At 45.6% G+C, this 27,644-nt stretch overlaps 1 protein-coding gene across 1 annotated transcript in view; it reads left to right on the top strand.

Moving 5' to 3' along the window:
* Nucleotides 1–27,644, top strand: part of LOC138250233 (G-protein coupled receptor 35-like) — a 154,235-nt gene that overhangs the window by 67,045 nt on the left and 59,546 nt on the right. Inside the window, exon 2 of the mRNA XM_069204849.1 lies at nt 3,720–3,827. The gene's annotated coding sequence lies outside the window, so the exon portion shown is untranslated. The remainder of the gene's footprint in view (nt 1–3,719; nt 3,828–27,644) is intronic.

The following is a 27,644-nucleotide window of genomic DNA, read 5'->3' as shown; positions in this document are numbered from 1 at the left end:
GGCTCTCTGCTATTAGATTTAAACAGGGTACACTTTGGTTGTGGTACATTTTCATGCTAGACTAGCTCCCTCTCATTCAAGCTCATACTGAGTGAATGGTTCACATTTAAAAGATAACACCATCTATCCTGACAGCCCTGTGCAAGCCACTGGGCATGATGGGATTTAGTAATAGACCCATGTCTCTCAAAAGATGTTTTCCCAGAGTGAACAGAATGTTTGGTTCAGATCAGAAAGACCTATCTGTCTACTAAGATTTCTGAAATGTATAATGGATATGTAGAAGGATCTATGGGAACAGTCAGCCTTGCATTAGCACACTTTAAAAACCCACATATTCTTTATGGTACTGTTTCAGGAGCAATCAGTTCCTTTTCTTATAACTGTACACAGGCTAAATACCTATTTTTTCTACAACATCATGGCCTCTCTGTTGAGACATCTCTTCACATTGAGGGCTGTCTGTAAAAGGCTTTGCTGAGAAAGCCATCCCTCTCTAGAGTGAATGGGATGAATGGGGTGTTTAGTTCAGTAGAGTCCCACCACCATCTCTTATAATTCCTCTCAGAGGAATAGAGAGTGCCCGTAACAGCATTAGCAGAACAAGTAGGCCCTGAGCAAGTATACTTCAGCATGCTACACATTCTGCATGGTGCAGTTGGATGAAACAGTGATTCTATCCCATACAACCCTGTAACAGCAGCCTCTTCAAATGAGAGCTCTACAGAGAGCTAATGTTTTGTGTTCAAGACCTTTGAGAGCTAGTACCTCATGTTTCACATGGGTTTGCAAACAGCAATCTATGTACTCATATTTGTGAACAGAGTAAACAGTGTCTGTAACAGACCTAAGATAAACAATACCCCTGTACTAATACATTTTGCCATAGGGGCAATGAGGAATAACGAACTTTGATTTAAAATGAGAGCTTTGTAACACAGCTGTAAAAAAATGAATGGCTCACTCTTCTAAGAACATTCCCTCTCTACTAATAGATGTGTTGAGGGTATAGATTGGGTGTAAAAGTGGTAATAAGTAATTCACCCCTGCACAAAGGCATCTCTACTAACAGATGTGGTGTATAAATGACTTTACAGACAGCAAGGTCTCTACTCATACCTCTGAAGAGAGTAAAGGGTTAGTGTAGAAGGTTTTAGACAAGCACTAGTCTAAGTTCAATTTTCAAGTTTTTATTAGAGATTTAGGGTCACATGTACTAAGCAGCGAATTTGGCTGTTTGCGACGTGCAAAAAGCACATTGCGATGCACAAACCCCGTTTTGCGATTCGGTAACCTGGTTACTGAATCGCAAAACGGGTGTGCGACTCGCAATTAGGAAGGGGTATTCCCTTCCTAATTGTGACTCGCAGTGCAATGTAGGATTGTTTTGTGACCGCGAACGCGGTCGCAAAACAATCATAGTTTGCACCCATTTCAAATGGGTGCTAACCCATTCGCAAAAGGGAAGGGGTCCCTGGGGACCCCTTCCCTGTTGTGAATGTCACTGTAAAAAAAAAAATCAGAGCAGGCAGTGATCCTACGGACCACTGACTGCTCTGTAAAAATGAAACGAAAACGTTTCATTTTTTGTTTTTTTAATGCATCTCGTTTTCCTTTAAGGAAAACGGGCTGCATTACAAAAAAAAAAAAAAATGCTTTATTGAGAAGCAGTCACAGACATTGTGGTCTGCTGTCTCCAGCAGGACACCATCCCTGTGAGGGCCGCCATTCCCAAGGGGGTCGCAAATTGCAAATTACCTCATGAATGTTCATGAGGTGGGCATTTGCGACCCCCTTGCAAATCGCAAATGGTGTCAAGGACACCATCCTACATTCGGATTTGCGAGTCACAAATCTGAACCTACATACATGTGGCCCTTAGATCTTACAATGAGATCTACACTATTTAACATTACAACCATTAATAAAGCTTTAGAAAGGAACTAAAAGGAAAAACATTTACAGCACATTAAATCATTAACTGTACAATTTAGCATCTCCATTGCAACTATTGCTGATATAATACCATATGTTATAAAAAGTGGTGTTAAGCATCTCTGTTGATACATTTTTAAAGCAGAACAAGGAAATATAATGTGTATATAATCTGTAAATCATTTATACATATGGTGCATATTCTCTCCTCCCATGTTACATTCTGTGATGCATCCATCACCCATTTTATTGGTAAACACCAGGGGCCAGATGTAGAAACGAAACATTTTGCGACTTGCAAATAGCGAGTCATAGCGACTCGCTATTTGCAACTCGCAAAATGTTATGCAGTACGGTGTCTCAGACACCGACTGCGACTCGCTATGGGGTAGCAATGACCCACCCCATGAATATTCATGAGGTGGGTCGCAAATTGCGGCCCCATAGCGAGTCAAGGCACTCGCAAACATGGAGGCCTGCTGTAGTCAGCAGACCTCCGTGTTCGTGACTGCTTTGAATAAAGCAGTTTTTTTTTTTTTTAAGTGTAGCCCGTTTTCCTTAAAGGAAAACGAGCTGCACTTAAAAAAAAAAACGAAACCTTTAGTTTCGTTTTTTTTTCAGGGCAGGCAGTGGTCCCTTGGACCACTACCTGCCCTGAAAAAAATGTTTGGGGTCCATTCACAAACTGGAAGGGGTCCCATGGGGACCCCTTCCAATTTGCGAGTGGGTTACCATCCACTTGAAGTGGATGGTAACTGCGATACGATTTGCGACCGCGTACGCGGTCGCAAATGGTATTGCATCCCACTCAGACTCGCAAATAGGAAGGGAACACCCCTTCCTATTTGCGAGTCGGAAATGCATTTTGCGAGTCGGTCCCGACTCGCAAAATGCATTTCTGAATAGGAAACTGCGATTTGCGACTCGCAAACAGCAAATTTTGCCGTTTGCGAGTCGCAAACAGTTTCCTACATCTGGCCCTACATTCTATATAGCAATATGCATCTTCACACTCTATGTTCCAAGTTCCAGTTCAAATATGCTAGAGAAGCTGCTGACTGACTGCATTGAATAATAAAATGGAAATGACATTTTGCTCTACATAGTTCTATATAACTTTTTCTATGGAGCAGTTTTTCATAGTATATTTTACATCGTTTTTAAGCCAAACATATCTCATATTCTGATTATCCAACCTAGTCAAAGGAAAGTGCTGAAGTGCAGTTAAAATATTAGTTAAAGTGACGCAGTCTAAATAGTTGGGGAAGGACATTCCAAAACCAAAAGATTCCTTAAGGCCTTCTTTAGCATGCAATAGACTATGCACCATCATAATTCAGCAGCCAATCCTGTTAAGAAAGTGCTCACCAATCCTAATTCCAACCTTAGAGTTTGTGTTGATACCATAGAATTTAAAGTGCAAATAATGCAAAGAATGTTCCCCCCACCTTATGTATAAAGTACTGGTGATTAATTCTTATTGTGTCTACAGCATATGAGTGCCGTTGGGATCTTTGATCTTTATTTTGTATACTGTTAAAAGGTGATTAAAGTGCCTTTTACCTGGTGCTCCATAAAGTACCTTTAGTGGATTTACGTGGCCAAATGCCTTATTTGATGTATGTGCAATAAGTTTGCTATCAGCCAAATTTGCCAAAATAATTCTTCCAAGATGAGGATACGATTGTATTACTTCTATGACAGAATTATTATTAAAGCCACTTATACTTTGTGTTTATCTGACAAAACCCTATAACCTTGGTTTTATTTATCTTTACCTTCAGGAAATGAGTATCTGAGTAGGATAATAAGGTATCAAGACATCTCTGGAGACTGTTAGGAGTAAGGTGTAACAGGACGATATCATCTGCATACAGGAGTGTACCCAAAAGGTAAGAGCCTAATTTTGGGGCATCACCAGCTGCTTTACTCAGCACATCCACCATATATAGTCAGAAAAGAAAGGAGGCCAACAGGCATCCCTGTTTCAAGCCATTTCTGGTGGAGATTTTCAGAGTCATACTGTGCCTGCCTCCTAGCATAATGTGATGCCATGTAGCAGTGTGAAGAGCAATAATGAGTTTCAAAAGACCCCCTGTGATTCCCATGACACTCAACTTCCTCTAAAGGGTCTGCTTGTCTATGTGGTCAATAGCAGTTGGAAAATCAATATAGACTGCGTAGACAGGTTGTGCCCATTGTTTCATGTATTTCTTCAATACCAGGTGTATTGCAGTTAAATTATCCAGAGTCGAATGGCCTGCTCTGAACCCTGTCTGCTCGAAAGGTATACATGTGTTTTTCCCCTACCTATTCAAGTAGGTTAGGTTATACACATTTAGAAAAACCTTCCTTGTGACATCCAACAGTGTAATCTGCCTGTAATATGTTTAAGGGGCCTTTTTTATATAGCGACGTGATAATATTATCCCTCCAAGTACTAGGGACCGCTCCTGTATAACAGCAATAACGAATTAGTGCGACTATGTAAGAGGCCCATAAGTGCAGATCCAATTTTATGACAGTAAAGGGTGTTAGACCTGGAAATGTTTGGTGTGGTTTCCCCTGTCTTTTTGCTTCTGGCTTCCTGTTTTTATGATCCTGTGCTGAATTTCGAATTTGCTGGCTTTAGGATTCCGGGCACTTTACCACTGCTGACAAGTGCTAAAGTGCAAGTGCTTCCTGTCTACATTGTGTTGGTGATTGATTTATTCACAATTGGCATATTTGATTTGCTAGTATGTCCCTAGTAATTGCACTATGTATGCTCAGGGACTATATATCAAATGCTACTAGTGGCCTACAGCACTGATTGTGCCACCCATATGAGTAGCCCTGTACACATGTCTCAGATCTGCCACTACAGTGTCTGTGTGTGAAGGTCTAAACTGCCATTTCAATCTGGCAAGTGCACCCACTTGCCAAGCCCAAACCTTTCCTTTTACTACATATAAGGTACCCCTAAAGTGGGCCCAAGGCAGCCCCATGGGCAGGGTGCAGTGTATTTAAGAGGCAGGAAATGTGCTCTTGTGCAATACTACTAAACTCAGTTTTTACTATTGCAAGGCCTATCTCTCCCATAGGGTAACATGGGGATTGCCTTGAAATATATTTTAAGTGTATTTGCCCATTGGAAACAGATTGAGATATGGAGTGTGGGGTCTCTGAACTCATAATTTAAAAATAGATATTTTGGTGAAGTTGTTTTTTTGAACTATGAGTTTGAAAATGCCACTTTTAGAAAGTGGCCATGTGCTTGCTTAACCATTCTGTGCTACTGCCTGTCTGCTGAATACACGTCAGGATCAGGATGACAGTTGGGCTGTTTGTGCATTCTTTCTAGACAGTCACATAAAGAGAGCTGAGATTTACCCTGCATATCTTGATGGCTCATCACCAGGCTGATGTCTCTTCCTGAGCTAGATACTTGCACATGAATAGGGCTGTACCCTTCCCCACACAAAGCAGTCTCCAATCCCTGGAGTGTGTCTTGGGCCAGGGCAGGGAAAAGCAGGGTCGTGTGCACTACAAAGACTTCTCCGGGAAGTTTGCCTTCTTCAAAGACAGAAATGGATATACGTACTGGAACTTGGACACCACACAGTTAGAATACTTCTGGACTGAGGAAATTCTACCAGAAAGAAGAGCTGGAGACTGTAGGAGGGACTGCCACTCTGCCTGTTGTTTGTTGTGCCGGCCTGCTGCTTCTGTCCTGGGATTGAAAGAACTGGACTTGGCTTTCTACAGTCCTGCTTTCAAAGGTTCTGCAAGGGCTTGGACTGATCTTGCCTCCTGTTAAGAAGTCTCTGGAACATCAAAGACTTCACTGTCAGCACCAGGCCTCTCTTGTTGGGAGTCCTGACTCGCCAAGTGGTACTAAATCCAGTTCCTGGGCCCTTGGGAGTGAGTTCTGGTGCAACAAGGTAGAGACTAGTACATCGACTTCCAGAACAACTTCGGAACCAGCACCGCTCTCTGACCCTATGCCACTGCCTGCACTGGAGCCATGGTCCCCACTTACAATGCAGGCCTGATGCCACCGCAGCGCTTCCGAAGTCTTGCCAGAGCATGAGTCCACAGCACCATTTCACTGTTATCTGTGGCACTCGACTCCGACTCTGCCATAGCACTTGTGATCGCGTCACCCTGAAGTTGACACCTCGCATCTTGACCTGCTGAATTCATCGACCCCGCATTGTCATAAGGAAGCACAGCCGATGCCTCACCCCGCCTAAGAGTAAGAACTTACACCCCACCAGTTCCAGCGACACCTCACTTCACCGATTTTACACATTGCCTCTGAGATAAAACTAATTGCTTTAGGTATGTCACTCCCTTATCCTGACTAGAGTGAGAGTCCCTACTTGGACAGGATGCAAACCACTGCAAATGAGAGACCCCATTTCTAACAATGGGCATTTGATCAGGACTTCTTGCACCGCTATTCCTGGCAGCCTTAAGATAACGCTACACCTCCAAGATAGATGGAGGGGAAAGAGGAGGACATCTCCCATCTGATATCTCACCAGGGGAGTCCATTACATTGTTGCTATCCATCTGTTTCTTCAAAGCGTAAAGAGAAGTTATATATTTCTGCCTTTCAGAGCTAATATTCTTATGTATCTTAGATTTAGAGAAAGATCCACTATTTTCCTCTATTATTTTTCCAAAGGTTTTTTGATTTTTACATTTCACTACTTTTATTATTTTTACCCGAACCTGAATATTATCAGCATTAAATCTTTTTTGACTTCTTACTAACCTAGGTCTTCGTTTCAGTCGAGAGATACACTTGTTACGTTATTTGGAGAAAAAGGCGTATTATCTTCTTTGCAAATGATTAATGATCTTGTTAAAAATAAACAATTTACTAAAATACTTGCTCCTCAAATATGTCAACAGGCAACCAACCTAATGAGGAAAGGCTTCCCCTAATTTTCTTTAATTCTACTGGTAGTGACTGCTTATCTTTTTTGACCCATAATATCTTTCCATTCACAGCACTAAATAATACCTCATCACTATCCAATCTCTGCCATGAGCATACAACACCTGGCTTCACATGGATAGTAAAAAGTATAACATTATAGTCCCTCCAGATGGGATTTATCACCTTTAGTTCCGATAAACAAGACAAAACCAAGTATGAGCTGATAGCATAGTCAATTATTGTAGTCGATATAGCTATGACATGAGTATGGTGAGCTGGAATGTCACTCTGAAATCTCCCATTAAGGATAAATAACTCATGTTCCCTGAGGGCCTCCAGGTGGAGAGTTCCTCATTTATTTGTCCTGGAGTAGGCAGGGAACACAGTGACTTGTATATTTACAGCCTCTGTTTAGAGATGGTAGCAACAACAATCTCCCATTATTGAGACCATTGAAATACCCGCATAATCATATTTATAAATTGAAAAAACTCAATTAACAAGTGATTCTTTTTTTTACCAGGTAAATATAAAGATTGTCGAGAATAAAAGTAAAGAAAGAGCAAGTACCCACATTCTGCTTTGAAATTAATACAATGCATTAAATTTGATTGGTGATAATACACATTGTATGTCCAAATAACATTTGCTGACAATAGTGTGGCTAAACCACCACTAGCATGCCCTCTTTGACTTAATAGCAGGACACCTAATCACATAGTAATTTTCAACCTCAAGAGTAGCAGGTGCCTATGTTTCTTGCCAAACGGTTACGACAGAACGTAATGTGTTCAGATTTTGGATTTTTCCTAAGTGATTCCACCAGCCAGTTATATTCCATGACACAGTTTTAACAAAGTAGATCAAACTATTAAACACCTGATCCATCACATTTGGAGCAGCCACTTTTACACTATTTAAAAGACTTGCCCACCAAGCCCATTGGGATACATCATTGTTTTTGGTTCCAAGCCAGATTTATAATCATAATATGATACCACCCTAGACCCAGCCTTGCAAAAAATTAGTGTTAATTTTGCATTAATCATCATGTCTCCATGGGAAACAGTTCATTCCTTTATGGGGCGTAAGATTTGCAAATAACTTTCCCTCCCACAAGCAAAACTTTATTTTTAAAAGGAAAAGGTACAAAATTGATCCCTTGAGACATAAAGAACTCACAATTGTTCAAGATTAACATCACAATAAATGGTGAATTAAACGTAGCCCTTGTTTTCTTCTCTATGTGTCTAGTAGTTCCCCCATTTCCAAATCACCACTCCTTGCTAACTTAAGTTGGTCTACCTGTGCCAGAAGATTCAACAAAGATTTTTAAAAAACAGAATCGTTCTCAAATAAGACAATAAAGTTGCATGTTTCTCCTCTCTCATTTGTACTTTTTTCTTGTAAGTATGATGATTTTGGGGTCCATTTTCCAGAACTCCAGACAGTCGATGAGGCACACATGCGGATGAGGTTGAGTTCAAAGGTGAAGATGAAGCTGATATTTCCTTTTTAGAATCCCAGAGTAAATGAATAATTGGAACAGAGTTCTTCAGGCCAATGGACACTGCATCAGCCTCATTATCTAAGTCAGTAACATTTTTATCTACAGTTTCTGCCTCCTTTGATAATATTGATCTACTCGCCCTATTTGGCTCACAGGAATTGTCAGTACCAAGATTTGACTGTAGATTCTTGGTAGCAACCACTGGCTGCACTCTATACCCAGGGTCTACTAAATCATCTCTGTAGAGGGAATGTCCATAGGGAATTTAACTTTTCTAGCCCCTTTTTTCATTTAACTTGTTTTCAATTGTTCCTTTTTTTGGGGATCGGACCTGGAACCAGAGTCTTTTCCACTTCCACTTCCTTTTTTCCTAGGCCCTCTGCTCCCAGATTTAAACAGAGTACACTTTGGTTGTGCCACTGTTTCATGAAAGACTAACTCCCTCCTATATAAGCCCATACGGAGTGAATGGTTCAAATTTAAAACAACCAGTATGTCTCCTGACAGCCCTGTACAAGTTAGACACTGGGTGAGAAGTTATTCAGTAACAGTACCACGTCTCTCAACAGATGCTTTCTGAGAGTGAACTGAAAATGACACATGTAATATCACACCTTAAGAAGTCTCTCATTATATATAATTCATTTTCAAGAGAAAGAAGCCCCTTTTCTCAAAGCGTATACAGTCTAAATGAATTACCTCATAACAGCAAAACACTTTACTAACAATGCTAAAAATAGCATGCAAACCATGCTGTTTGTAAAAGAGTTTTACTATAAGCAGATCCCTCTATTAAACCCTTTTCTTTCAGAAAACTACATATATAAGTGCTTTATGAAACAGCACCTCTTTCATTAGACTGCAGAATACAATACATTTTAACAATGTTAAGATTACATTAAGTGCAACTTGATAAAACCTTCAATGTGCATCATACAACATTAGATAGCATGAACGTTTTGATTTAATGTTAACATAGAGGCCCTCATTACAACCCTGGCAGTCGGTGATAAAGCAGCGGTAATACCGCAAACAAGCTGGCGGTAAAAAAAATAGAATTATGACCACGGCGGAAACTGCCAACTCAGACAGCCACTTCAACACGCCGACCGCCACAGCGGTAGCAACAAGCACCACGGCGGTAAACGCCAAAAGCCAGGCAGAAGACAATGTACCACCTACTCTATTATGACAGGCCTATCAGCCACCTTTTCTGGGGCGGTACCAATGACATCAAAAGCACAGAAGTCAAAGGACTCACCTCTGGACACTCAGGGAACAACCACAACGCCATTGAGCCCGAACTGCAGATCTTCCCCATTCTGGTCTGCCTCCTCCTACACCAGGAATACCAACGCAGGCGACGACGACCACGGTGAGTACTGCCACCTAGCACACAGAGGAGGGGGGAGGAAAAAGAGAGTGACACACACACACACGCAACACCCCCACCCCCACCCTCAACACCATACAGACAAACAGATGCAGTAAAATTACATATTTACCCCCTACCCCTCAGGAATAATGCAAGGACAAAAGGAATTGATTAAAGTGAGTGTAGTAAGATAAAAATCCAGAAAAACGTCCTCTAAATTCAAAACAGTATTTACAGATAGACAAATGGAGGGACACTGCCCAGGCCATAATGTCCGTGGGCCATAGGGCCACATCACATAGGCCAAGGCCCCACTTGACTCCTGCATCAACACGGAGAGAACAATGCTGGAGCACATCAGGTCGAAAATACACAGGTATCTCAGGGGGTAGGGGAATGGGTGGGCACCTCAGCCGGAAGATGGTACAACGCCACATATCCTGGAGGGGGCATCATGCCCTGTGCAATGTCCTGGGGAGTGCAAAGCCAAAGTCTCTCTAGGAGGTGGTTTGCCCACTGCTTGGTCCTGGGGAGTGCAAGGCCACAGTCTCTCAAGTGGGTGGTTTGCACACTGGTTCTGGAGGGGGCCTTGTGCCCTGTGTGCTTCATCCTGGCAAGGATGTGGTGAGTGGATGCCTAATTCCACTGGTTCTGGAGGGGGCCTTGTGCCCTTTGTGCTTCATCCTGGCAAGGATGCGGTGAGTGGATGCCTTATTCCACTGGTTCTGGAGGGGGCATTGTGCCATATGATGCAGAACATTGGGAGTGCAGGTCACAGTCTCTCACCTGGGTGCCACACCCACAAGATTTGCAGGGGCCAGGACGCACTACGGTCCATGGAGGCAGGACTACACACTGCCTGCTGGAGGTGACGGCTGCTCAGTGGTGGCAGTAGCGGGGCTGGTGTCGGGGATGCCAGTGGTGGGGGGAGGCTCCAGCCCTTCCCCTGCAGCCTCGGACGCTGCCCACTGGGAGAAGCGCCATGGTTGGTTTTGTGGGCTCAGATTCTGTCATATCACCAGGCCTCTTGTCCCTCCTGCCTGTAAGGGCAGTGCCTTTGCCCTTGCCATCTGGTGGTGCCTCCTTGCCGTGTGGTGGTGCCTCCTTGCTGTGTGGTGGTCCCTCCTTGACCTTGCCCTTGCTGTGTGGTTGTGCCACCTTGCCCCTCCCCTTGGCAGCTGGTGCAGGTACACTGCCAGTGCTGATAGGTGTCTCCTTGAAGCCTCTCACACCTGCAGTAGCTACCGAAACTACAATGGCCGTGGACTGGGTGGTTGAGGTGCTGGCGTGGGTTCTGCCCACCCTGGCCAGACGTGAAGGATAGGATGGAAGGGGTAGGGAAGAGGTCAACGGAGGAGAGGAAAAGCTTCTTAGGGACACTGAGGTGGGAAAATGGCAAAGGTGTGGGAGTGGAGGAAGAGGGAGTGGTTGTAGGAGGTGTCTGTCTGCTGTGTTAGGGTGCAGGTGCATGGGCTGGATGCTGTTGTGAGGTGGATGGCTGTTGTGTGTCTGAGTGCTTGCATTTGTGTACTTTGGGAGGAGGGGGCACAGACACAGTGGGAGAGGACACAGGGGACGTGTGCATGGATGTGGGGGTGTTGACTGCCAGCGAGGGGCGTGTACTGATAGGTGTTATGGTGATGGAGGCAGTGGGTGTGGATGTGGTGCATACAGGTGTGAGTGGAGACGCTACTGGAAGGGAGGTGGACAAGGAGGGGGACACAGTGGAGACAGTGGATGATGTTATGTTAGCATCTGGATGGTGTTTGTGTGAGTGCCTGTGGGATGATGTGTGGTGCTTGTGTTTGCCTGAGCCACTCCTGTGTGTTGTCTTGGGTGCATGCTGGTCTGAATGTGTGCTTGGGATAGGTTGGGGTTCAGGGCCATGGGAATGGGCAGAGGAAGTTGGAGGGGGGAAGCTAGAGACAAGAACAATGGCTGCCATCAGGGAAGAGGCCAGAGCCTGAAATGATCTCTGTTGGGCCGCCACGCTAGAGTCAATGCCCTCCAGGAATGCATTTGTTTGTTGCAAATGTCCTGCCAGGCCCTGGATAGCATTCATTATGGTTGACTGTCCAACAGAGATGGACCACAGGAGGTCAATAGCCTCCTCACTCAGGGCAGCAGGGCTAACTGGGGCAGGGCCTGAGGTGCCTGGGGCAAAGGAGATGCCCACCCTCCTCAGTGAGCAGGCTCGAGAAACTTTCTGAGGGCTGAAAGGAGGGCGGTGCTGGTACGGGGGTGGCTGTACCTGTAGTTGGGGTGGCCACAGAGCTGTCCACCACCACTAGGGAGCTTCCATCGGAGGAGGTATCACTGTCCTAACTGTCCGCTCCTGTCTCTGCTGTGGTGCTCCCCTCGCCCTCTGTCCCACTGGTGCCCTCACCGTCGGTGGATTCGGCCTCCTGGGCCCTGTGGGATGGAGCTCCCTCGGTCGCCGGTGCCTCTGCTCCTCCGCGAGATGATGCTAATGTAGAGAAGGACAGGATGACAAAACAAAAAAAGGGGGGGAAGAGACAGAGTATACACTTTGTCAATGGCAGCAACAACACCACCGTTGGCGTACCTGACACACAGGGGACAGCCCTACACACTAGACAATGCACTACCAGTCACAATGCTAGTCACCAGGCCATGGACAGCAATTCCTAACACGAGTTGCAACATACCTGAGACCCACTGAGCCCTGCCCAGTGGTGGATGCCCACTAGCTTGTTTGGAGGTGGAGTTCCTCAGGCCCTGCCCAACATGGAACCTACCCTGCAATGTCCGGCCTGGCCTAGGGGCACCAATAGGCGCACATCCCCCACCTGTAGACCACCCCACCAAGCACAAGTAGTATATTGTGGCTGCTGTGATGGCCTCAAGCACCCATCCAGCTCGGGATAGGCCACCGCCAGTATGCGGAACATCAGGGGTGTCAGGGTTCGACGGGCACCCCTTCCTCGTTGGGAGGCCATCCCCAGCTGGGCCTCTGTCATCTTCCTTGCCTGGCGTCTCAGGTCCTCCCACCGTTTGCGACAGTGGGTGCTCCCCCTGCCATAGACCCCCAGGGTCCACATATCCTTGGTGATGTCACGCCATATACCCTTTTTCTGATGGGCGCTGACCTGCAGAGAAATAAACATTGAAAAAAGGTATCAGTCATCCCGTCCGGCCTGTTACATTCATGGCCCACCATTGCCCTCCCATCCCCTTGTGCACAGACATTTCCCACCATACATGCAGCAGGCTGCCCAGGACAACTCAACCACCACCCCTTACACGAGGCCCTCACATACAGAACTCCTTGCATTTATGCCCCATGTATTGTGCTCACAGTGTACTCACCTGTTGGTCTGGAGGCCCATACAGCATTCAGTACTGGGGTAGGGCCCAATCCACTAGTCTCTCCAACTACGCAGCAGTTAAGGCAGGGGCCCTTTCCACAGTCATGCGAGCCATGGTCGGTTCCAGATAAAGGTCAAAGCAGCACTTGCAATGTCGGTTCTCTCCTGTTGAAGGTCAGGTAGCAAGTGAGTGAACAGATAGAAAATGGCGGTAATGTCTGTGGTGGTGCATACCGTCACTGCCGGGGCAATCACCATTGGCTACTGTAACCCATAGGGCCCAATGTTAACCAATGAGGAGTTGCACCGCGGTACTCGACCACCTCCCGCAACGGCACACAACGTCAGCGGCATTACCTCATTTCCACCTGTCCATCACACAGGACAGGCGGCCACCATTTTGGGGGGCAGACCATGGCACCTAACTGCGTCACAGCACACATAGGCATGTTTTGGGGCTAAACAGCAACATACTGTTTCTGTAATAACATGCAATGCAATGTACATTTAGGTAATGTTGAAAACTGACCAGATGCTCATTGTTTTGCCCCCGAGATTACAACCGCTGCGGATGAATAGGAGGTGGAGGCATCCCCTGTGTATAGGCCCCTAGTTGACTTGGTAACAATGGAGGACAAGCACATTATCCTCACCTATAGACGTGATAGGGCCACAATCCAAGAGCTGTGTGCCCAAATGGAGCCAGACCTGATCTTAGCTATCCGTAACCCCATTGGGATCCCCTCTCTTGTGCAAGTCCTATCTGTGCTTCATTTCTTGGCAACTGGCTCCTTCCAAGTGACAGTGGGCTTGGCAGCTGGAATGTCACAGCCAATGTTATCAAACGTGCTGACCAGAGTGTTGTCTGCCCTGATGAAACACATGTGCAGCTACATCGTTTTCCCCCCGGTGGAGGATTTGGCCACAGTGAAAGCTGATTTCTATGCAATGGGACATATCCCCAACATAATTGGGGCACTGGATGGTACCCATATTACTTTTGTCTCCCCCCTGAGAAATGAGCAGGTTATCAGAAATAAAAAGAGCTTTCACTCTATGAATGTGCAGATAGTGTGTCTGGCGGACCAGTACATCTCCCACGTCAATGCAAAGTATCCTGGGTCTGTGCATGATGCCTTTATCCTGAGCAATAGCAGCATCCCATATGTGATGGCTCAACTCCAGAGGCATTGGGTGTGGCTAATATTTGAGCCCATGGTTCCCACCCAGTTGATGTTGGTATATGGGTGTGGGGTTGGCCCTAAGGGTTTGTGTCTGGCTAACAGGTATCCCTCGGTATTTGCAGGTGACTCTGGTTACCCCAACCTCTCATGGCTACTGACCCCAGTGAAGAATACTAGGACAAGGGCAGAGGAACGCTACAATGAGGCACATGGGTGAACAAGAAGAATTAAAGAGCGAACCTTTGGCCTCCTGAAGGCCAGGTTTCAGTGCCTCCATTTAAAAGGGGGATCCTTGTGCTACTCACCCAAGAAGGTGTGCCAGATCATTGTGGCATGCTGTATGTTGCATAACCTTGTATTGAGACGCAAGGTGCCTTTTCTGCAGGAGGATGAGGCTGGAGATGGGCATGTGGCAGCGGTGGAGCCGTGGACAGTGATGAAGATGAGGCAGAGGATGAGGATGTGGACAACAGAACAGCAATCATTTGACAGTACTTCCAGTGACACACAGGTAAGACACTGTAACTTCACCTACCATTGCAGTTTTGTGTTGTAAGTTTTCACTGGCAGGCTGATGTTCCGACTACTATGGCCACTTACTGTACCCTTTGACATGTCTATTCACAGATATCTGTGCCCCACTCTGGCTCCTGGTGTATTGACTGCAGCAAACTACATGTCATACCTAAGTATACATGACTGTACAGTTGAATTGCAATGTCTACAGATTGTGAAACGAATACATAGTTCAATCACTTGACAGACTCAATACTTGTATTTTTTACAAGGATGTTTATTCATGTGCTAATAAGTGGATGGGGTATTGGTATAGGCTCGGGGTTGGTGGAGGAGAGTCCAGGATAGAGTCCAGTCTATTTGTATCACAGGTGTATTGTCCAAGGGGGTCATAGGAAGTGGAGCAATGCCAGTTCAAGGTGGACAGGGTGACAGAGTGGGACACAAGGATGACAATCAGGAGAGTCTTATTTCCTGGCGGGGGTCTTGGCAATAGTCTCTGGCTTCTACCAGGATCATAGGGACTGTTTGCATGGTGGTTCTCCTTCTGCAGGGGGTGGGATGCTGGTGGCCTGTTTTTCCTGTGGCGGGACCTCCTGTCCACTAGCGTCAGCGGAGGTGGAGGGCTGTTCATCAGTGTGGCTAGTGTCAGGAGCCCATTGGTGTGCCACTACCTCCCTCATGGTGTTGGCCATGTCTGCCAGCACCCCTGCAACAGTGACCAGGGTGGTGTGGATGTCCCTCAGGTCCTCCCTGATCCCCAGGTACTGTCCCTCCTATAACCGCTGGGTCTCCTGCAACTTGACCAGTATCTTGCCCATGGTCTCCTGGGAATGGTGGTATGCTCCCAGGATGTTGGTGAGTGCCTTGTGGAGAGTCGGTTCCCTGGGCCTGTCCTCCCCCTGTCGCACAGTAGTCCACCCAGCTTCCCAGTTGTCCTGTGCCTCTGTCCCCTGAACCGTGTGCCCACTGCCACTGACCCCAGGTCTCTGATCATCACGTGTTAGTGGGGTTGCCTGGGGTCCCTGTAGTGGTGGACACACTGCTGATTGACATGTCCTGGGGACAGAGGTATGGGCCCGATGGGTGGGTGGTGTGGTGGTGTTTCCTGAGGGGGTAGGCTCTGTGGTGGTATGGGACTGTGCCTGGGTAACCAACTATCTAGAGGTCCCTGATGGGCCAGGTAGTTCATCCTGATCCAGACATGCAGAGGTGCTGTCATCACTGTGGGCCTCTTCTGTGGGGAGGACTGGATGTTGCTGGCTCCTCTCCGGTTACATTGGGTGTGGGACCTGTGGGGATGTAAATACAGTGTTATTGTTTTTGCATGTGACATGTTGTGCATGGGTGTGTTGCCCTGTATGGTTGTGATTGCCCTGGCAGCTTGGCCTTGTGTGAGTAGTTATTTTGTGGCCTAGGTGATTCTCTCTAATGTGCCTGCTTTAGTGATGGGTGTCCATGCAGGGCTGTGAGTGATGTCCATGCATTGGTGGTGCATTCAGGGCTTGGTATTGGGATGGGTGTGATGGTGGGGTGTATGTGAGGTGGTGGGGTGATGGGGTGAAGGTCGGAGTGGGGGATTTTGATGGCATGCAGGTAGGGGGGGGTGATAGTAATAGAGATTTGACTTACCAGCATCCAGTCCTCCAGCTACTCCTACCAGGCCCTCAGGATGCAGTATTGCCAAGACTTGCTCCTCCCATGTTGTTAGTTGTGGGTGTGAAGGTGGGGGTCCACCACCAATCCTCTGTACTGCTATCTGGTGTCTTGCTACCACAGAACGCACCTTCCCCAGTAGGTCATTCCACCTCTTCCTGATGTCATCCCTTGTTCTTGGGTGCTGTCCCACAGCGTTGACCCTGTCCAAGATTCTCTGCCATAGCTCCATCTTCCTGATGGGTGTCTGCTGCACCTGTGATCCAAATAGCTGTGGCTCTACCCGGATGATTTCCTCCACCATGACCCTTAGCTCCTCCTCTGAGAACCTGGGGTGTCTTTGTGGTGCCATGGGTGTAGTGTGTGTGGTGTGTGTGAGGGTGTGTGGGGTAATGTGTTGGGGTGTGTGCTGTGAAGTACGTGGATGGTGTATGGGTGATAGTGTTCTGTGGCTCTGGTTCTCTGGGTGCTCTTGGAGTCTCTCTCTCTCTCTCTTTTGTCATTTTTTATTAGTCGTAAAGGGTTGTGGGCAATGTGTGTGTGTATTTTATATTGGTGTGGGTGTGGTGTGTGTATGTGTGTCAGGTGTGTGTAGTTTGAATTGACCAATGTGGTGTTGTTTTGTATGTGTGTGTGTATTTTGAGCAAGGCGGTATGTACCGCCAATGGTTTACCGCGGTCGAATGTCCGCCGCAGTGATTCATTGGTCTTAATGCTGCGGGCGTAGTTCTGTTGCCATAACGGTGTGGGTTTTGGTTCTGCCAGTTTATCACTGACCTTTGGGCTGGCGGACTTGTGTGTGTGTCGGTATAGTGACAGATTGCTATGTGTATGTCATAATATGGGTAGCGGTATACCGCTGCGGTCGCGGTATGTTGGCAGCAGTCGGCATGGCAGTAAGCGGGACTTACTGCCAGTGTCATACTGAGAGCCACAAAACATTTGCACAGCGTGAAATCTCAGAGTTAAACATTGTAGAAACCAATTCATTCATTACCTGAAAATATTTACTCTGACTGACCTGACTTTATGGCTCAATGCACTTAGTGCACACTCTTTACTGCAAAAACATAGATATTTAACCATATTGAGGATATACATCAACCATGCTTGAGCAACATCTAGATCTTAAAATAAAAGTGTCTCCATAGACAGCTGTGAACTGAACAATATCTGAAAAATACAATCATTTAAGGCTTGTTAGCAAGCACTTTTGAGTTCTATTCATCATTTTAAAATTCCAAATTACTAGAACTGGCAAATCAGCAAATATATTAAAACTTTTTTCTAAATATATTATTTTATTTTATTATCTAATCACAGGCTTCATAATTAAATCACAGTATATTTTTACTTACCTGAAAATAAAGCTGTGTCTGGAAGGTCGCTGAATACACCAATCATTTGTAATCAAAGTCAAGGGACCTCTGCTGAGCACAAGTCAAAGAGACTACACTTGCTTCACCTCAAACTCTCAATCTCAGGTGTCTGAGGTTATATAACACATATGTATATGAATGCCCAAGCCTTCAGGCAAATCACATTTAAGCTGTTTTTGAAATTAAAGAGGGAAAGTCAACGATTGGTTGATCATAATATAACCCCATTCTTGGATTCTTCGGAGAAGCAATGCATCTGTTTCATAGTAAGTGTACTGCATGTAGCATAATCCCCTGTAATAGCTTGTGTAACCTTTTATTTCTCCTTCATAATTTATCTTGACTACCCTGCTTTACTTCTGTTGCTTTATGTCCGTTTAACAAGTTAATGTCACTGGTTGCTCCCTGTACAGTCCTAAATGAGAGACTCTCACGAGATCAAACGAAAGACCACGTGCCAGGGTCACACTGTCAAGTTCCATGTGACTTTCGAGAGATTCCTGCAGGATTATACCAGGAAACCCTCATCAAGATTCACCTACTTCTCAATGACTCTTATGATACTCTCTGGGGATCGTACTAAAAGTTGAAAGTCAAGCAATAGAAAAGCTCATATTATTTATCATGTAACTGTGTACCATACAGACAGCAATTGGACCTAACCTAACATACTTTTGTAACTGCCAAAAAACCTACCAATTACGTTTATAGTTTTGCCACCCTCCCATTTCTTTCTGTCCTCATATGTAGGAAAGGGGCCCTTTGTGCGCCCCCACTTTTTGCCCCCAATTCTGCTGTGTACGACTCTATTAGTGCTCTGGAAGCCTGCCAACCCCCAGTGCCTGTACTCTCTCCCTAAACTGCTTTGTCGACATGGTGATTCCCTGATTGGCAAGACTTTACCCCTTATAAGCCCCTCATAAATGCTACCCAGAGCATAGGGGGTAAAGAGGTCCTTAGGACTGCAGCACGACTTTGTGCCACCCTAAGTGACCAACACAATTTGCTGGTGGCAGATCTGCCATTGCAGACTGTAATAGCAGTGCAAATTGCTTGAGTTCGACTGTGCCCTCACCAAGAGTGGCACAGTCCCATACAATGCCTTACATATATGTCAGGCACCTGTAAGGTAAGCCTCTGCAATCCAGGAGGCGGGCTACATTATATCTGAGGTGCAGACATATAAGCACAATCATGTATATCTCAATAGCATTTTTTCCCTTAAGGTACACTATAAGTGCAGGCCAGTCCATAGGATATCATAGGATTTAAGCTCGGGCAGACACAGGTTACTAGCAGCAATATAGTACGGCCAAGGTACGGTGAGTTCGGTGTCAAACAATGTGTTTTCTCTCCCCCAATATGAATCTGGTGTTGAAGGATGGCTAGCATGCACTCAGGTGGCACACTAGAGGATGCCCACCTGTTTTCCACCCTTCTTTGTGCTCTGGTCGAGCAGCCTGAACTTTTCCACATGCTTGCTGCAGCTAAAAAAGGGTTCTGACCTCCTGCCAGGCAGCCTGGGAACTCCCAGAGGACAGAAACAAAGACTGAGCAGGAAGAAGGCCACACCTCCTGTCCCCCGCTAGGCCAGTGAATAGAGCCATCATGGCAGCGAGCTTCAAAGGCTTCACCCTCCTGTTAGCCATCTGTGCTGTCCCCAGTGGAGGAAGTAGCTCTCCCCTTGGCCCCAGGCACATTTGCTCATGGACAAGTGTGACATTAGGTATGTAGGACTGTACACACCTCTAGGAGGCTGACCACACCTCTAGAGTGAGCAGCCCAGTCTGTGCACTACATTTTGATTTTTACCATCTTAGGAGAGGCAGAATAGAGGGTTCTGGGTAGCTAAAGTTGATGTGTCCCACCGTCTGTGGTCACCTCAGGGACAGATTAGCTGTAGGAGCTAGCTGCCCATTGGTCACTATTCTCCACACCCCTAATTCCTCTAAATCCAGGATGTAAGGGACACCCCTGACACCACAACCTCAGTTCTGATTGACAAACTTCAAAAAAGGACCTGGAGAAGCTCTGCATCACTGACAACTGGACTCCGCTCACTGCACCAAGGCACAAGAGGGCTACTCTGCCCGAGGCAACAAGCTGTGAACTGCAAACTGCGTGATTAACTCTCGTCTGGTGGCCATCAGGACAGCTGTAGGACCGTCAAAAGGCAGATGGTCCAGCATCTTCTGGGAGTTGTAGTCTTGCCTGCCTCCAAGTTTCAGGCCACTCCACCACTGTCTAAGACACAAAGAAGTTCCCAAAGCATTTTTGCACCCATACTGCTGCCAGGGCTTGTTGGTTGCAAGTCCGGTTACTAACTCCCACACTCGACGATGCAGGTGCAGGGCACAATGTGCAACCCAGCTGAGATTTTGCATCCCTTTGTCAGCACCGTTGTATAAGTGGTAAAATCAGCACCAGTGCGAGTCACGTCCTGCACCATGGACAGCCAGCAAAACTCTGCACCCGAGCCCTATGGACTAGGTATAAGTAAAGTGACTGCTGTGGCCTAGTCCCAGGACCTGTACAATCTTAACCCTGAAAGTGTTCCCCGCAGATCGACTCCAAGTGGTAGTTTGTCACCAGCTGCTTCCTGCCATTGACTTCAATGCACGTCCCGCTTAGTACCATGGACAGCCAAGACAACTCTGCACCCTGGCACCACGGGCGAGGTAAAACTGCACTGACTGTCGTGATCTGGTCCTAGGTAATGCACAACTTTAACCCTATAAGGGTTCCATGCAACTCGCTTTCTAATTGTATTTTTGCAACTAGTGATATTTCCCCATAGACTTCAATGCAACACTTAAATGCCAGTTCCCTTGTGAATTAATATTGCTTCTAAAATCAATAACTCCAGTTATAATTACTCAATTCTGTTTATTTTGAAGCCTAATATATAAGATATAAATAAGCTCTATTTTCATAAATTGGTGTTGGATTTCTTTCCAGTCATGTCAATTACTTATCGTCCATGTTTGTGCTGTGAAATGCTTACACATGTTCCTCTAAGTAAAGCCTGACTGCTATTTGCCATACTACCAGGACTCAGTTAATGATTTAGTAGTGTGAATCCAAGGACCACCTCTGGGGTCTTGTGAGAGTATTACATGTTGAGGACTAATTCTCACACAACATAATACTTGACTTTCCTACATCATAACACTCAATATTGTTTCTGAAGTTTACTCATTCTGCTGAGCACTTCTCTTGAGACTCAAATCTCCATACTGCACCATGGTTCGCCTCTGGATTTTGGGACACAGCTTCACCCACTGGGCTAGAGAATATGTCATTAATTGTAGTATTGACAAGAATCTTGGATTTCCCTAACTCAGGTTGGCCCTAGAGGTATGAAGTGGCATCAATTGTTACGAATGGTTGAAAGCATTTTGGATTGTGAGCACCCAAACCTGATGATAGTGCATTGCAGTGGCAATGTCCTAGGCAAAATCACATGTGTTGCACTTGGAGTCCAGATGAAGGAGACCTTTTCTCAATTGATGTCTCTCTTTCCTGAAACCACCTTTGTATATCCTTATATATGTCAAAGGCAGAAATGGCAATGGTCAAAAGGGTTTTGTGCTAAGATTAAGAAGTCCTGAAAACGTGTCAATAAATCAGTTTCTGCATTTTTTCATGACCATTGAATGGGCTCTGAATATCACAACAACATCCAGCTTGATATGCCAGGTGTCTGTAGGAGAGATGGAGTGCACTTCACTGCAGACGGGAACTAGATCTTCCTCAATAACATCAAATAATGCATCCAGTTCTATGTGTAGTTCAACACTTCACTCTGTAAACACAGTGGCTCTTGTCAGAGCCAGCCTATTCTTACATAATGTGATCCTTTCATGAAACAACTCCCTCTTCTTTTGAAATAATGACACCACAAGAATATTGTGAGAGCAGGAGCACCCAAACTCCTTCTTCCATGCATGTGTTTTCCAGACTCTTGCAAGAGGCTCTCAAGTTCAAACATTTAACATATATTTCATGGATAATAGTTGTGCATAATAGAGTATCAGTACTACAGTCTGCACACACAACACTCTTCAATGAAACTTCTTTCTAGGGACAGATTTTCTCTGCCCCACTACTTTTGTTTTACAATTCTGTGAGACTCTTGTGAGTGTGGGATCACCCAAACTCCTACTTGCAACTGCTAGCACAGGTGCCTTAATAACAAAATTATTAATGGGTGTTTATGTATTTTGAATAATATGTTTATGTAGAGAATGTAATAACATAGAAAAATCATGCACTAATTTGAAAATGTGATCATGAAGAATAGCCACCAATGTTAACAAAGTGTACCAATCAATGATTTAATATTATGAAATGCTGAATATATGTTTGACAAATGTAGTAATATGTCATATTAAGGGTTATGAATTAAGCTTCAACTTTATTAATTGTAGGCCTTAACTTAACGAATGTCTTGGCCTCCTTGGTGGGCCTCATGTAAAATTTGTATTTCTTAGCGTTTAATGAAAATGCTGACCAAGTGAATTAAACTGTGAAATGTCTATTGTATTGTTTAAATGTGCTCATAACGGAACCTTTCGTGTGAACCGACTGCCAGGAGATGATGTTCTTGCTAAGTGAACATTTTATGTGTAATGTGTGTGAGGCTGACTTTCCCAGGACAAGAACAATGAAGATAATGACTAGAGTAGAAGCTGCAAAAATATTGTTACCTGACAAGCCGGATGATAGGACATCACAAGATGAACCAATCAACAATATGAGAACTGAGAAATATTAGAAATCATAGATTTGGGATTTTAGTTTTATTGGACCGATTGTGAATATGTAATTAACTGACAAATGGGGAATTAGGGGATAGTTTAGGTAACTTTAATATAACAACACTGCACAGTGAGAAGGCGGACATTCTGGTTCATTCTGCCCTTGACTTCATGCTGTCACACATTCTGAGAGAAGACTGCTTACTGCACATATTTTTCTGACCGAAAGGTTATTACTTTCTTATGCGTCTTTACTAGAGACGTGCTTAACTTAAATGCTTAAAGACTTTGCCCTTTAAAATTCTGATGCTGAAGCCTGATGCTTTGCTGATCGACTGATGTCCTGAGGACGAAGACTGATTCTGCTTTGCTGATCCACCCTGAGGATAGGTATATTCAGAACTGTGATTACTATGCATATTTTCTTTTTCTTTCTAGGTACCAACTGCGTTATTTTGATAGAACCATAGTTAGATGTTTTTCAAATTTGTGTTATAACTTGTTTTGCATGAATCCCATCATGCTAATGCTAATCTGATGTTAGTTAAGGTTTCTCACTAATGACTTATGACAACATGGACTAATGCTTGGTGAATTTCAATGCTCAACTTCATGTACTTCAGTTCAATGACGCTGTTGACCTTGTTAATGATTTGCTCCATAGCCTTAGAATGTGTTGAAGTTCAAGCTTTAATTAGATTGCATTTCTTCCGCCGATTTGGACAACCAGTATTGTTTCTGTATGTGTTTCATTTGATATTGAGATTAATCTAGAATACCTTAGCATTGTTACTATAGGGAAATAATCATTCTAAGCTTTTAATAAAGGTGTGGTTATTCATGACTGAAAGGTCATGGTGTGTGACAATTACTGACTCCATTGATTATTGATGTTATTGATTACCAATTGATTATTGACTATTGTGTACTGATTATTGATTATGTACTGGATCTATGGTAAGAACGCCTTAATTGCAAAACAAAAGGTTCTGTGACCCATTCGTATCCCCTTGTAAGTTTACTTATTAAGGTCAGACGCGCTAACAGAGATGGTAGCTGAGGTAATGGTTTGTCTCCTTAAGAGCTTGCCATAGACATCCTGTACAGAGTGACAGGTGTTATCAGGGATGGTAAGAGACTGATGGTTTGTCTCCTTAGGAGCTTACCATAGACATGCAGTACACAGTAACAGGTGTTCCCAGAGATGGTAGCAGCTTGATGAGTTGGTTTTTTGAGAGTTCATTATTAGTGAGATTTGGATTTTGTTTTTCAATAATGATAATTTGGATAGAAAATGTTCCCTTAATTCCAGAAATGACTTTCCCAGATCCTGGATCAGGCTAATGGTTGTCTGAGGATGTTCCCGGTGTTCTAATGATGAGTGAAATAGGTTGCGCTTGCACAGCTTATGCAAATCACAGGTGAATTGTGAAGTTTTCAAGGATTTAGGGTTTTTGCCTACTCCAAATGAAGTTGTAGTAGGAGTGTGCGTACTCCGCAGTGTGAGAGTAGGGAAGTCGTCAAACTTCATATGTGTGTGGCGCTTTGTGGTTACAAATTGTCTATGTGGTTGTTGATGCACAGACCCTGCGTGGTCTAAGACTCCGGAGTATATTGAAAAGTGTATGAGACACTTGGTTATATGTTGTAATCCGTCTGGTTCAGTAGGTTGATCGGGTGTGGTCAACAAGTCAGTATGTGAGTTCAAAGTGTGTGAAAGAAAATTTTGACTGAGATTTGGCGAGTTCTATGTGCACCAGGACAGACCCATTGATCAGTTGAGAGTAAAATTTGCAGGTCGAATTTTGCTTGTGAATCGGGGAGACTGAGAAAGAAGGAGTGTGGGAAGAGGAATCAGTGAAAAATCCGTAAGGTTTCTGAAGTGATTGTGTTACCTTTCCTGTAGTAAACCAGCAGATTTGTTTTTGTTTTTTGTTTTTTGATTAGTGCTCACAATATTTTGCATTAGTTGTGTGAATTGGAGTTTAGGAGGACAAGCCGAAAGACTTTGGGGGTCATTCTGACCCTGGCGGCCGGTGGCCGCCAGGGCCACCGACCACGGGAGCACCGCCAACAGGCTGGCGGTGCTCCCACGAGCATTCTGACCGCGGCGGTTCAGCCGCGGTCAGAAGCGGCAAGTCGGCGGGCTCCCGCCGACTTACCGCTGCTCGGGGAATCCTTCATGGCGGCGGAGCGCGCTCCGCCGCCATGAGGATTCTGACAGCCCCTACCGCCATCCTGTTCATGGCGGGAAACCCGCCATGAACAGGATGGCGGTAGGGGGTGCCGCGGGGCCCCTGGGGGCCCCTGCCGTGCCCATGCCAATGGCATGGGCACGGCAGGGGCCCCCGTAAGAGGGCCCCGCAAAGTATTTCAGTGTCTGCCTTGCAGACACTGAAATACGCGACGGGTGCAACTGCACCCGTCGCACCCCTGCAACTACGCCGGCTCAATTCTGAGCCGGCGTCCTCGTTGCAGGGGCATTTCCTCTGGGCCGGCGGGCGCTCTTTTGGAGAGCGCCCGCCGGCCCAGAGGAAATGTCTGAATGGCTGCCGCGGTCTTTGGCCTCCGCCGTCCGCCATAGTCAGAATCACCCCCTTTGTCTGCCACAGTACGTGTGAGTGTGACGTCATTGGAGCCGCGCAGGGATAGGTCGGTAAGTGAGAAGGGTCACGCATGGAATGGCAGCCATCCGTGAGAGGCAATTGGTTGAGAAATGTAGGTGAAAGGAATCTTGGGATTAAAAGTCACTTCCTGATTTGATTTTGAATAAGAAAAGGTAGAAAAGATGAAGTTTTTCAAAGCATTGAAAAGTGCCCTAAGAGGAGATACATATATTACAGCGAGTGTAGGTAAGGCTACACCGCCAGAAAATACACCAGCTTACATTGTAATGGAAGAGAAGGGTGTTGCGCCATGTGTTTGCTAAAGTGATGGTGCAAATTAACAGAGAAAGATGGGAACTTAGGGGCATATTTATACTCTGCGTGCGCCGATTGTGCGTAAAAAAAATTCACGCACAATCAGCGCAAACGTTGCCCCATATTTAAACTTTGACAGCCGAGCCCGCGGATGACAAAATTCCGCCGTGTGCGTCATTTTTGGATGCGGCAACCCGCCTTGCGTTAATTATATGCAAGGTAGGCGTTCCCGTTCAAAAAATGGCTTAAACAGCTGTGCGTCGTATTTATGCTTTTGGGCAAAAATGACGCACAGCCAGGAGGCAGAGCCAGAAAATGACGCACAGCCTGATTTGTGTCAAAAATTAACGACTGGGTCAGGGCAGGTGTTAAAATGGGGCAAACACACCTGTATTTAATCAGAACACACAGAACAAACAGCAGAGCAGCAACAGGGAGCCATGGAGGTGATCCTAATCCAGCGTGCACGCAGGCGCAGAGCCCAGCAGCAACAACAGCAGCTACAACAACACCAGCAGGGACCCCAAAGGCAGCGCAGAAGGCAGGAGAGGATATTCCGCCCAAGAACAACCCTTCAGGGCCTCAGGGAACACAACATCATACAGAGGTACCGGTTGAACTGGCAGGCCATTCAGCAGCTGCTGCGAAACATTGAACTGCAGTTGGCCCCCACTTTGGTGACACCCCGCACCTTCCCAACAGAAACCAAGCTGCTTGCCGTACTTCACATGCTGGCAAGTGGCTCTTTCCAAACAACTGGTGCCCTGGTTGGCGGAATATCACAACCATCATTCTCCCCCTTTTTGCCCAAAGTACTGGATGCCATCATTCGACTGACACCCTGCCACATCTGCTTCCCTAACACACTGCAGAGGCAGCAGGAAACAAAACAGGGGTTCTACGCAATCAGTGGCTTTCCACACATCCTTGGTGCAGTCAACTGCACACATGTACGCCTTGTGCCACCTGCTGCAACTGAACACCTCTACCGCAGCAGGAAGCACACACATTCCATCAATGTGCAGGCCATAGTCGATCACCAACATCGTGGCTAAATATCCTGGGAGTGTACATGACTCATACATCTTCTGTCACTGCACCATCAATGAACACTTCCAGGATGGACGGTATGGCAATGGACTACTTGTTGGTAAGTACAAAAACCTACTTATATACACACTGCACAGCAACCCTGTAGGACACACAACACATACACCACAACAGCAACATGTGAACAGGAACACACTGAGGTCGTGACATCACTAGCCATGTTTCTTAAGTCACCATTGAACCTGTCACACATTGGAAATTACTGTACAGCCTAATGTGAAGTCGTCAATGAGTGTGGTTGCCTAAATGTCACCTTGCAAATTGTAAGTGTCCCAATGACCTTTACATTAATACATTGCTTAAGTGTCAAGGTATGGGATGTCCAGGGTACTTTGATATGAACGTGTTAACAACACTTTCAATTTTAACTGTGCATGGAACTATCATCTCACCCCCAGTGAAGACACACGGACACTTGTATCACAAGTAACAATGCTAGGGAGGGCACACTGTACTGCAAATCCCAAAACATACTGCTGACAAACGGTTAGCAGACAAACACTCGTTCAGCCAAGGAAACAACACAATGCAGATGGTACAGCCTACAAGCATAGGATGTCACATTAGTACACAAAAGAGTCACAGACATCACAAGACAACTACTGCCATTAAAGGTCTTTTCAATAGTGCCAGCTACATCAACATGATCCCATTCATTTTCTCTTGCAGCTGATCAGGGGTATGGCATCCAGCCATGGATTATGACACCATTTGGCAACCCAAGTACAGCTGCAGAGCGTGCATACAACGAGGCCCATAGGAGGACATGCAGCATTGTCGAGCGGACCTTCGGCATCCTCAAGTCAAGGTTCCGCTGCCTCGACATCACTGGTGGTAGCCTCCTATATTCCCCCGAGATGATCTGTAGGATCATCCTCACATGTGCAATATTGCACAACATTTGTATCAGAAGAAACATTCCCCTCCTGGAACTAGAGCCACACATGCCTGAAGAGGAGGAAGAGGAGGATGCTGGCCTGCAACAGAAGGGGGAACTACAGAACACAGCTGCTGGTATACGCAGGCGGCAACAGATTGT

Source organism: Pleurodeles waltl, chromosome 8 (genome assembly GCF_031143425.1).
Source record: "Pleurodeles waltl isolate 20211129_DDA chromosome 8, aPleWal1.hap1.20221129, whole genome shotgun sequence".
Classification (NCBI taxonomy): Eukaryota; Metazoa; Chordata; class Amphibia; order Caudata; family Salamandridae; genus Pleurodeles; species Pleurodeles waltl.
The sequence above is the reverse complement of the archived record's forward strand: the minus strand, read 5'-3'. Positions and strand labels throughout refer to the sequence as shown.